Raw genomic sequence first — 12,185 nt, forward strand, 5'->3', positions numbered from 1 at the left:
ATTGCAGCAGTAGTAACGCAGTAGAAACGAGTAAACAAGCAGTAGTAACTCAACAGTAGTAACGCAGCAGTAGTAAACAAGCAGTAGTAACTCAGCAGTATTTAGGAACAAGGCCTAGGGATTACACTTTCACTAGTGGACACTCTCAACATTGATCACATAATAGAATAGATAAATGCATACTCTACACTTTTGTTGGATGATGAACACATTGCGTAGGATTACACGAACCCTCAATGCCGGAGTTAACAAGCTCCACAATAATGCTCATGTTTAAGTAACCTTTAGTGTAAGATAGATCAACGCTACTAAACCAAGTACTAGCATAGCATGCACACTCGTCACCTTCATGCATATGTAGGAGGAATAGATCACATCAATATTATCATAGCAATAGTTAACTCCATAATCTACAAGAGATCATGATCATAGCATAAACCAAGTACTAACACGGTGCACGCACCGTCACCTTTGCACACATGCAGGAGGAATAAACTACTTTAATAACAAATCACTAGAGTAGCACATGGATAAATTGTGATACAACATGCTGCAATCTTAAAGAGATATAAATAAGCACCTCACTATGCCATTCAATGAGTAAGTATTCTGTGAAATCTAGCCTAAGAGACCCACACGGTGCACACACTCGTCACCTTTACACACGTGGGACGAGGAGTCTCCGGAGATCACATAAGTAAAACTCACTTGACTAGCATAATGACATCTAGATTACAAGCATCATCATATGAATCTCAATCATGTAAGGCAGCTCATGAGATTATTGTATTGACACACATAGGAGAGAGATGAACCACATAGCTACCGGTACAGCCCCGAGCCTCGATGGAGAACTACTCCTCCTCATGGGAGCAGCAGCGGTGATGAAGATGGCGGTGGAGATGGCAGCGGTGTCGATGGAGAAGCCTTCCGGGGCACTTCCCCGCTCCGGCAGGGTGCCGGAACAGAGATCCTGTCCCCGGATCTTGGCTTCGCGATGGCGGCGGCTCCGGCGGGTTTACGTGGGTTTCGTCAATTGGTATGATGTTTTCTGATCCGGGGGCTTTATATAGGCGAAGAGGCGGCGCAGGAGGGCTGACGGGGGGCCACACCATAGGGCGGCGCGGCCCCTCTCCGGCCGCGCCGGCCTAGGGTTTGGTGGCCCCGTGGCCCCCTCCGGTCCTTCCCGGGTGTTCCGGATGCTTCCGATGAAAATAGGAACTTTGGCGTTGATTTCGTCCGATTCGAGAATATTTCGTTACTAGGATTTCGAAACCAAAAACAGCAGAAAACAGGAACCGGCACTTCGGCATCTTGTTAATAGGTTAGTTCCAGAAAATGCACGAATATGACATAAAGTGTGCATAAAATATGTAGATAACATCAATAATGTGGCATGGAACACAAGAAATTATCGATACGTTGGAGACGTATCAATAAGCACAAGCTATAAATCATCACATGGATAAGATTAAAATAACGACCAAGAAAGATGATCAACCAAACTCAAAAACGCAACAAGTGATCTATGCGAAATCCGTTTTCGATGAACTAGAGCTTGTCATGAGAATAAGCACAAGTTCTAAAACATCACATGGATAAGGTCCAAATAACAACCAAGAAAGATGATGCAAGGATGCAAAGGTTTGAGCTCTCTCCGAACGATACGATCGAGTTACTCACTCGAGAGCCCTCTTGATAGTACGGCAACTAAACTATAAACCGGTCTCCAACTACACTATGAGACCGGTGAGAAAGAAACCCTATCAAGAGCAAACCTTATACTTGCGCATTCCACTTGAGCTCGATGACGACGATCTTTACCTCAACAAGATGGAACGCCTTTCTTGCTTGTGCTTGCTTGATGAAGTCTTGTGGATTGCTCCCCCATACTCCACCATGGGAGAGCTTCTTCTTTGGCGCATCTTCACATAACCATGACCACCATGTGGATGGCAAGACTCAAGCAAAGGATCTCTTCAAGATGGCTCATCTTGAACTTGCACTTCATTCTTCATTCTTCATCATATTGATGTCTTGAAGTAACTTGAGGGCTCACTTCATCTTCATCTTCAAGACATACTTGACACTTGATATCCTTCATCAATTTCTTCTTATTGCAACCTTGAAGCCAACAAATGGTTCAAGAATTGCCTATGGACAACTCCTACAAATATAACTCAATGCAAACATTAGTCCATAGGGATTGTCATTAATTACCAAAACCACACATGGGGGCTCCATGCACTTTCATACGCGACGACGGGGAAGGACCATTGAGTGCCCCAAAGGACCGCGAGTAGGCTAGTGGTAGATCAACTAGCAATTTTAATTCAGAATTGTAAAATATACTTAAATTTGGATGAAAACTTATATTTTCTGTACTATTTAAATGTTTTGGGGCCTCGTTTGGAGAACGCGGCTGGAAACTGCAGTGCCCCAAAAGCGGTAGCACCTTGCAACGTCCCCCAACGCCCGATCAGACGCTTTTCTGGACGCTGTTTGAGGGATGCGACTGGAGATACTCTTAGCCCCCATTCAACCTTTAGTGGAGTTGTTTTCCTGGCGGATGGGGGGAGAGCGGGGAGGGGCCACGAGGAGATTTGTATGCGGGGGGTTGTTTTTCTAGCCCCGACCCACACATTTGTATTAAATTTGTTCCTGTCCACAAACAGCCTCACATAATTAAAATTAAAACATAGTTTTAACATAAATCTCATATTAAAAATGTAACAAAGCAAGATCAGAAATAGTTCAACTAATTTCAAATAGGGAACTCCTTTTTGTTGACCATCCACATATGATAACCTAAATCGTCTTGAAGTTGGTGATGAGTAGCCGAGTCTCGGATTTTTTGACGCATGCCATGAAGAAGACAACAAATGAAGCCAGTACCCCTGGTGATCAACATCCGCAAGAGGACACTGTCGGTTCCATGGTTCATTGTCACGCACTGGATTCTCCCTCTCACTCTAAATGATCTTGCAGGGAGTCCTTCAAGATTCTCTGTCATTCATTCCAGACAAAGATGAAGATGTGTGTGGTAGATGAGTTGGACTGAAGAATGGCGAATCTCGGAGAACTCCGTGGGCTACTATTGAGGCCATGCCAACTAAGTATACTATAGTAGGGCCATGATTCCGGCAAGTCCGGATGGCCCATAGATGGTGGTGAGGCCTATGGCCCGACCTAGCGGCCATGTTGCCGGAGAACAGAGATGGTGCAACCATTGACCCCAGATCGAGCAAATGATAATTTACTTAAATATAACTCGAATGATAAGAAGAAGTGCATAAAAAAGGTTTTTCGTTTCCTTGTGCTTATTTTTGTGGCTGATGAGGCGCTAGACCTCTAGACTCTCGGTGCAACCATTGAGCTTGGGGGAGGGGTCCCTCCTTACAAAAAATATTTTTTTAAACTGAATGTTCGATCTGGGGTCCATTTTGTCATCGTCTTTACTTGGTGAGATTTTACAGACAAGAGGTAAAGGAAATGTTTTCAAAAATTCAAAGTACTGTACCATATTTTTAAATTATACTAAAGCATTAATGTCACCTTTTGAAACCAACGATTTATTTGATGGAGGTTTTACATGTCTTGGAACGGATTTTATTGTAATGTCACGTCGACACACATCATTTGCATTAAAAGAAGAATCAGAAAGATGAAAAAGTACAATGGCTAAACAACCAAATCCTAAAAGTAGAAAAGAAACAAAATTGTTCAAAAGAGAAACCAAAAGGCAAAAACGGGTACACAATGGCTAGCTTTACACTCGAGTTATGGAATTGTTCCGCATATGGTAGTGTTCTAATGGAGTTTCATAGTAGTTCGCGTTTCACTTAAAAACAATCAAACCGATCCTAAATTCATTCAAAACTAAACGAGAAATAAAACACACCACCAACATATTGTTTTTTTTTAAAGGACGACGTCGATGTGATCTGGAGTGTTCACCATGTTTCCTCGGTACAAAAGTGATTTGAATGTGATACTTCTCCCGCTCGGGAACTCCGACGTGTTACGTGTTGTTCCATCCAGCATGCGCGCGTGTCTTTCTTTTCTCCAGCAACGACTTGGTACTGTTGTAGCAATCGCGTTAGGGCATCTCTAACCGCGCGATCCAAACGGACGCGCTGGGCGTCTATTTTGGACCGTTCGGGTAGCCGAGCGGATACGCGGACAGCAGTCCGCGTCCGCGTGTCCGTTTGGGTCACGCGTTGCGCCCAACGCGCGGACGCAACGCATATGAAATAAATGAAACAAAAATCAAAATGAAAAAGGAAAACAACAAAACATAAATTTAAACTAGTTGGTAATTAAACTTAGCCCTATTTTGGGCAATTTTTACACAAAAGAAAGTCCTATGTGGGCTTTAAACTAAAAAAAAACCCTAGCCAGGGTTAGCGAGCAGGCGGTGGCCGCCGGCAGTACTACCCCCAGTAGTACTCGTCGTCGGCGGCGTCGATGACGACGAGGCCCCCCGGCGGCGAAGCGCTGTTCCGGCTAGAAACGCCGGAGGGCGGCGGGGACTCCGGCCAGGGCGACCACTGCGCCCTTTACTAGGCGGAGTGCGGGTTCGGCGGGCTCGCCGGCCTGCGCAGTCGCGCCCTCCGCGCGGACTCCTTGCGGAGCTGCTCCTCCTCCTCCGCCCGGAGCGCGGCCCGACGCTCCTCCTCCGCCAGGAGCGCGGCACGGCGCTTCTCCTCCTCCCGGAGCGCTGCCTGGCGCGTGTCCTCCTCCTGCCGGCGCGCCATCTCGAGGAAGGCCCACGCCTCCGCCTGAGCATTCTCCTGGGCCTTCTCGGCCTTCTCCGCCGGGCGGAGGCGCGCGGCCGTCTCGGCGAGGTGTGGCCATTTGGCCGGCTCGTCGAGGTCGCACTGCTCGCGGGACGCCGCGAGCGCCGCCCGCAGCCTCGGGTCGTCTTCGTCCTCCTCGCCGCTTGCTGCCGGGCTCGCGACAGGGGCTGCTGCCGGGGCTGCGGCCGCGGCTCGTCGATGTACGGTGCCGCCGGGGTGGCGGCCTGCCCGCCTTGCAGGTGTGCGCGGCTGCGCGCGAGGCCGCGCCGTTGCCGAGGTGAAGCACGTGTGCCGGCGCGCATCGTGCTCCACCTCGAACCACAAGTCCCAGTTGGGACTTGCGTCGCCGTACGCGGGGTCCTCCTGGAGGTCCACCGGCAGCTGCGCGCGGCGCCTCCGGATCTCCGCGACGCGGGCGCGGCCTGACGTCGGGATGGGCGGCACCGGAACCCGATCCGGGCTCGGGTGCCGGCCGTGGGGAGGTGCACGTCCCCCCCCCCACGGCATTGGGACGCCGGCGTCCCAGAACATCTGCGCCACCGCTACGGTGACGTAGATCCGGTCGCGTCTGGGCGTCGCCGGCGGCCCCATGGCGAACGCCGGCGGCGCGACTGGAAATAAGATCAGAGGACGGCGCGAACTCACGCTTCGGGGCCATGGCGGCGCGAAAGCTTCGAGCTCGCGCGTGCGGCCGGAGTGGATAGTGGGGACTGGATAGGGACAGTCCCCCTCCCCAGTCCACATTTAATAGGACTGGAGCACCGACATGTGGGCCAGCCAGGCGGACACGCGAGGACGCTGCGTGCCATCCGCGGCCACGCAAACCCGGCCCATATTTGAGCCGGGTTTGCGTCGTTCCGGACGCCGCGGCCATCCGCTTTTGCGGTGCGTCCCCGCGTTGGGCTGCATTTTTGTCCGGCTCGACCCATCCGGACGCGCGGGCGCGGGATGTGTCGCCCCTAGGACTTAGGAGTAAACTATTATATCGGATCTTTTCAACACAGGAGTAAACTGTCGCATCAGTGTTGTTACTCGTATGAGTATCATGTATTGTAAGCATATGCCCTCGGTCAGAGTAGTACGTCGTGCGCATTAATAAGTGTGGCGACTCCCGACCCAAGATAGAGACATTGGTACCGCTGACACTCGCAACGGTTCGAAACTGAGATCATACGTGTGAATATGTATGTACTGTACATATGATCTTATTTCCACCAAAGAATCATTCACTCCTCCTCTGATCTTTCTCTGATCCATCAATCAGTCTACCCTTATCTCTCCAGCGAAGCATGCACGAAGACTAGCCCCCGTTGGATGTGCTCCAAGTCCCAATCATGCAAAAAAATGTCAAAGATGAACAAGATCGGAGCAGCTAAAGATCGCGGTTTCTGATCAGTGTCTACGACCAGCGAAAGGAGCGTGCATGGCCCTGAAGAGGAGAGGAAGAGAAGATAAGTTCAGGTAATGGCATAAACGCAAGTTGAACTTTCTTTTTGTGTTGAAAGAACGCAAGTTGGAACTGAAGAAAATGCGCCACAGCTAGATAGCACGTGCGCGCGCTGTTCTTGAAAATGCACATCCACAGCTTATCTTCATTTTTTTTTCCTAGAGTACCAGAGCTTATCTTCATGTAATATTTAAGTTTGAACAGGAAGATGCGGATCGAGTTTCGGGAAAACAAGAAGAAAATGACACACATCACGTCAACACCGGAAGATCAAATCTGGATCATGATCCAGACAGGTGCATAGACCATGGACAATTGAGAATCGACATGATCACATCATTTTGCATTGACCTACTTAATTTTCTACCTATTCTTTTATTCTCATATTTTGATCCAAACAAGAACAAAAAATGTTACAATATGTTTTAAACAAAAGTATGGAATACAATCCTTGTCAAATAGCAAAGCTTTTTCTTAGAAAAGCTTACATTTAATTATCTAGCCTAGTTTTTTTCTATGCTATGATTTCCAAGGGCCAGTTTAGCTTGGATATCGCTTTGAATTGAATTTATGTTTTCAAGATGGGATTTACCAATGTTTTTACATCACAAATGATGGTAATGGTAAAAATATTCTCACGCTACAATTAATTATATTCTTCGCATAACATTTTTTATAAACAATATTTTATTACTTAAAATAATTAAGCACTACATCCAGCATCTGCATAACTAGAATGCACACAATCGTCGAATACAAAGGAACGAAGCGAAAAATGGAAAAAAAGCACACTACAAAAGGTCCTCCAAGAGATAGCGTATGGTGGACCAATCCGGAGATTACACTGTCATCCATATTGGATAAAAATATTTCTCGCCGTGTCCTCCAACCGTGTAGACACCTCCATAAACATGTTTTGATTTTCACACACGCTGTAGAGACGATAATGAACAGAGAAAAATCGTGTACCGGTAGATAACCCGCATAAGAGAATTATTTTATGAATAAAATCTTGTCACTTCTGCGTACCCATAGCAACCAAATAACAACAATTGCTCCAACCTTTAGAAGTAATTTAAACCAATTATCTACACCATTTAGCCAGTTGCCGAATATATTTGCAACGCTGGTTGGCAGGTATAAGGTCAAACCCACTTAGATGATTGACCATATAGATTTAACAAATTTGCACTGAAAGAATAAGTGTTTAATGCTCTCGTCATGATGATAGAACACATACTTTGTATTTCCTTGCCAATTACATTTTACAATATTATCTTTGGTGATATCAGCCTTTACGAAGATACCATGCGAAAACTTTAGTCTTCAACGATATCTTCATTTTCCACATTTTGTTGTTGTTATCTATTGTAACATCCAGCTATATTAAAACTCTATACAAGAGAATTTTCCACTCTCATGTAGATTCCATTGAAATTTGTCATTCCCTTGCGTTAATTGGATCGAAACCAAGCGTTGCAGCAAGACGTTTCATGAAGCACGGCTAGGACCAATGAGATCTCTTCTAAATGTCACATTTTGTGGGGAAGATTTCAACACCTTAGAGATTGTATCATCCTTACGACATATAATGTTGTACATAGATGGATATTTTTCTCGGAGCGTAGATTTATCTAACCACTTATCCTCCTGATTCTAATTTCTGAGCAATCTTTAATTGTGAAGGAGCCACATAAGAAGAAGTGTTTCTTCATCACCATAGGACAAGCCCAGAAGTGTGAGGCACCAGGTTTTCAATAAAGAAAATCGTCCCGGAAACAAGGTGCTTTTTCAAGATCATGATCCATAAAGAGAATCGTATCGTCAGTGCATTGAAGGATTGCCAGTCCACCATCCACAAGGTACGTGACTACTCCCTCTCTTTGTCCATCATTTTTTGCGCGTTGTATTATTATATCTAACATATCAACCACTATATTAAATAGCATAGGTGACAATAGATTGCCTTGTGTCAATCCTTTTTTGTTTTGAATTATCTGCTAACATCGTCATTGACTTTGATGGCTACACTACCTCTGGTGCCAAAATTGTGGATAAGAGCACGCCACTTATCAGAATAACATTTCATTCTAAGTACGCATTGAAGGAAATACCACTTAACTTTATCATAAACCTTTTCGAAATCAATCTTGAGGATTACCCTCTTCAACCTTTTTTGGTGCAACTCGTGGGCTGTCTCATGCAGAATTACAACATCATCAATGATATTTTCCCCTTCCCTACCAGTTTTTTTTTAAAAAAAGAGGAATGACAAAGCAAGTTTACATAGCCGATTAATCTCTACCAATAAAACCGCTAAAGAACCAAAGCATAGAGTAGTTTAGAATAGGTGCTACATTATACTAGAGGCTTACGCATGGTGAAAGATCTATACGCTGGCCTAATTTGAACAGTAAAAACCATCGAGCCTATCACCGGGCTGGTCTACCGCTTCCACGCCCAACACCCACTCTCTATTCCTCTGCTCCCCTCTTCTTCCCGATAGAACCCTACAAACTAGGTTCACGGCGGTGGCCGCCCCAATTACTCCCGCTGCAGCTTCTCCCAGGCCCTTCTCCGAAGATGATGCCTACACCATAGCAACTGTGCTCTCAATCCACGACCTCCGACGCAACCCTACCTTACCTCTTGTGCCCGGGCCGCCACCCTCCCCCACTCCTCCCAACCTCCTTCGACTCTGATGGTAGTTGTTCGAGCACGATCTTACTGTTTTTGGGGGGCGAGTAGAGTGTAGAGATGTATGTTAGCCCACAAGGTAGAAGTGACAAAAATGATTCTATATCTTAAATGATATGATTGATTCTACATAGATTAAGAAATGTACGATGCGTAAAATGAGGCATGAGTTGTGTGCATGCAATGGCATGCACTTGTGTTTATAGATACAAATTGCACGCAAGTTGAAATTGAAAAATGCATCCCAGCTAGCTAGCACGTGGCGTGTAATAAGACCGGGAGGTGAGCCCAGATCGCGATCCAGAGAGGCGCGGAGAGCCGGAGACCATGGATCGACAGTTGAGTAGTAGCACTGATCTGACAATGGTTAGTCAAAGAATAATCGCGTCGTGACGAGAGGAGAGGATAGATGCTTGGGCATCCAAGAACCATTATGAGAGCACGAGAGGCCGGTGACCTCGTATGATGGACTAATGGAGTAGCACACTCACTCTTTGGTCACACAGAGATGATCATCAGTGAGGCAGTACAGGACGTGGTAAGAACGTGTAGACAGTATGTGATGAGTGAAACGGACAAGACTATGTGAGTAACCGCGCTGACACTTGCGAACCGTATGTGCGACTGAAGACGGTGTGAACACCATAGACAACAAGGCAAGCTAATTACTTAGCACGCATCAGGGCGTGAGTAAAGGCAGTGAGGTTAGGTATAGTAACATGAGCTGCACATGCGTCCGTCCAGGGAGGGCCAGGCTATGGCGGGATGCATCGGGGCAACAGGACACAGCACGGTAGTACACGGCAGCGAACAGCAGCACTGATGGCCAAGGAACGGAGAGTGAACGGAACCTGCGCGGCGCTGCAACTTGGCCTGTACTGCCGGATATTAATCAAGTGCAGGAATTTACAGATGTACTAGTACTGTAAGCACGTCAGGAACTATATACTCCCTCCGTTCCTTTTTATAGTGCCTATAGATTTTTAGCATTTGTTTCAGAATATAAGGTTTTAGCTTAGCTTTTTTTCAATTACCCCCTCCCCGTTCAGCTCCAAAATTGTTCAGCCCCCAAAATTGTTATGGTAAGTTAGGAAGATATGGATTTCCCAAATTTTACGTTGATCTCAAATCGTTCAGCTAGGGGTCTTGTGTAAAAAATACTCTTGCGCTAATTTCCGTGCCAAAAAACAATAGGCACTATAGAATGGAACAGAGGGAGTATTTTTTTACGTTGGGAAGCTGATTTCTTGAGGTGTGGTACATCTCTTCTTTTTTGCGACCGGGAGAGCATGACCTCGATGTACTCTGGCCGGTGCCAGAAAAATAATCGCATGGCACGCAGACTTGAAAACTAGTTTAGAGTTCCCGAAAAGAAAATCAAAACATGAACTCGTAAGCTATGAACACATGCACGTACACGAGGTCACCATAAACGAACCGCTATCGAAAAAATGCCACCTCCCACTAAAATATTTTATCTTTATATAACATTAAAGTGTCAAATCTAAGATTTAATCCGTGATGAGCTAGAGGTGCCGTCACAGTGTTACTCTAGTTTCTAGGAATTGAATAGATGGCAAGCTGCGTTAGTGATATTATTAGAGCAACTCTAATAGATTTCCTAAACAGCGGGACCGTAAACGTGTATTAGCGGAGCTGGAAAACATGTTCACGGTGCCGCGTGGGCTTGCGCCAAATAGACCCTACAGTTTGGTTTTAATGGTTTCAATCCGCGGGATATGTTCAGTGGAACCCGAGTGAAACCGGACATCCTTATTTTCCGGCATTTTCACAATTTCAGCACGTATGTACCGCCCCGACGCAGCCGATTCGGGGCGCCTAAAGCTCAGCGGTGGCCGAAACGGAGCTTCGCTTGGCATCCATGGCGGCCGTGACCAAAGTGGTTCAAATGGCACAGAACGAACGCAGTGGGCGGCGTGAAGTTGAACTGGGCGACTGAAATTGCGGGTGGAAGGTGGCAGCGGGTGGAAAGCTGTGCGCCAAGGGTTTCGAGGAAAAAAGAGGCAAGCGCCGCTCATGAAAACTAGGAATATACTGCTATGGGAGGGAGATCTATGGTACACCTTAACCTTGATTTTTGAAACTGAAACCATACACAACCAGTTATTTGATGTTTTTTTTTGGTTTTTAAGACTGCTCATAGTGGGAGTAACATAGCTAGTAACATGACACATCTTAAGGCATCTTGGTGACATGGCATGCCAATAAATGAAGAAAGAGAGTGAGGTGGTAACTAGCTATGTTACCATAACATCACACGCCTCAACGGAAAATGAGTCTACAACATAATAAATGACACAATGCATGACACTATATTTAAGTTACTCCCCACTATGACCAACCTAAGAGATGCGTTAGAGTTGCTGTTAATGAGGTCAATTAAGCTAAACCGAAGCGGGCGGGTCATCTGCTCCCTTTCACTTGGGCTCCATAAACTGATTAACGCCGCTGCAAGTTGCTACTTTACTCATCACAAATGAAAAATGGCTGATTTGCTGGTAGGTGTGTGCAAGTGCAACTGGGTGGACAGATCGCTGGATCGGAGGTGTGGAGAACAAAAGAGCCAGATTTCATTATTCAGGGAGAGGGGAGACAAGCAGCAAAACATGAGGCTTTTTTAACCCGCAAAAAAAAAAAAAAAAAAAACATGAGGCTTTTGTCCGGTCGCGCACACTCATGTGAGCTAGCAGCCGGGCCGGGAATCCGAGCAACCGGGGTAAAAAACTAGTGGAAAGAGTGAGGAGCTGTGGCTGTGGGGCGGAGCGAACATTCCAGGGTTGCAAAGGCCTAAAGCGCCAGCGCCCAGTGGGCCTAGTGCGGGAGTGGGGACTGCCCAAACAAATCCAAAGCCGTCGAGCATGCGCCGAATCTAGAAATCCAATGATGCAGCGGACTCGACGTGACACATTATGTAGTGTAGAATGGACCTAGCCGCTAGATCACGAGTACGTACGCCCTGCCAGCCAGCCAGCCCGGCCGTCAGGCCCACTCGTATGCGAACAAAGGGGGCGCCGGGAAGCGCGGGATTTTGAGATGGAAAATCTTTGTACTATCTATTCTGCTACTCGAGCATTATTGTGGCGTTTTGTGCAAGGTTTTACTACTTGGGAGTGGAAGAAACAGCGAGGAAGACGACACAGTCGCATGCATAAGCCAGTCATAACTGTCAGTGCCTGAGCGAAGAAAATGCACTGCCGGTCAGTCGTCACCATTCTCCAGCG

This window comes from Lolium rigidum, chromosome 3 (genome assembly GCF_022539505.1).
Source record: "Lolium rigidum isolate FL_2022 chromosome 3, APGP_CSIRO_Lrig_0.1, whole genome shotgun sequence".
Taxonomy (NCBI): Eukaryota; Viridiplantae; Streptophyta; class Magnoliopsida; order Poales; family Poaceae; genus Lolium; species Lolium rigidum.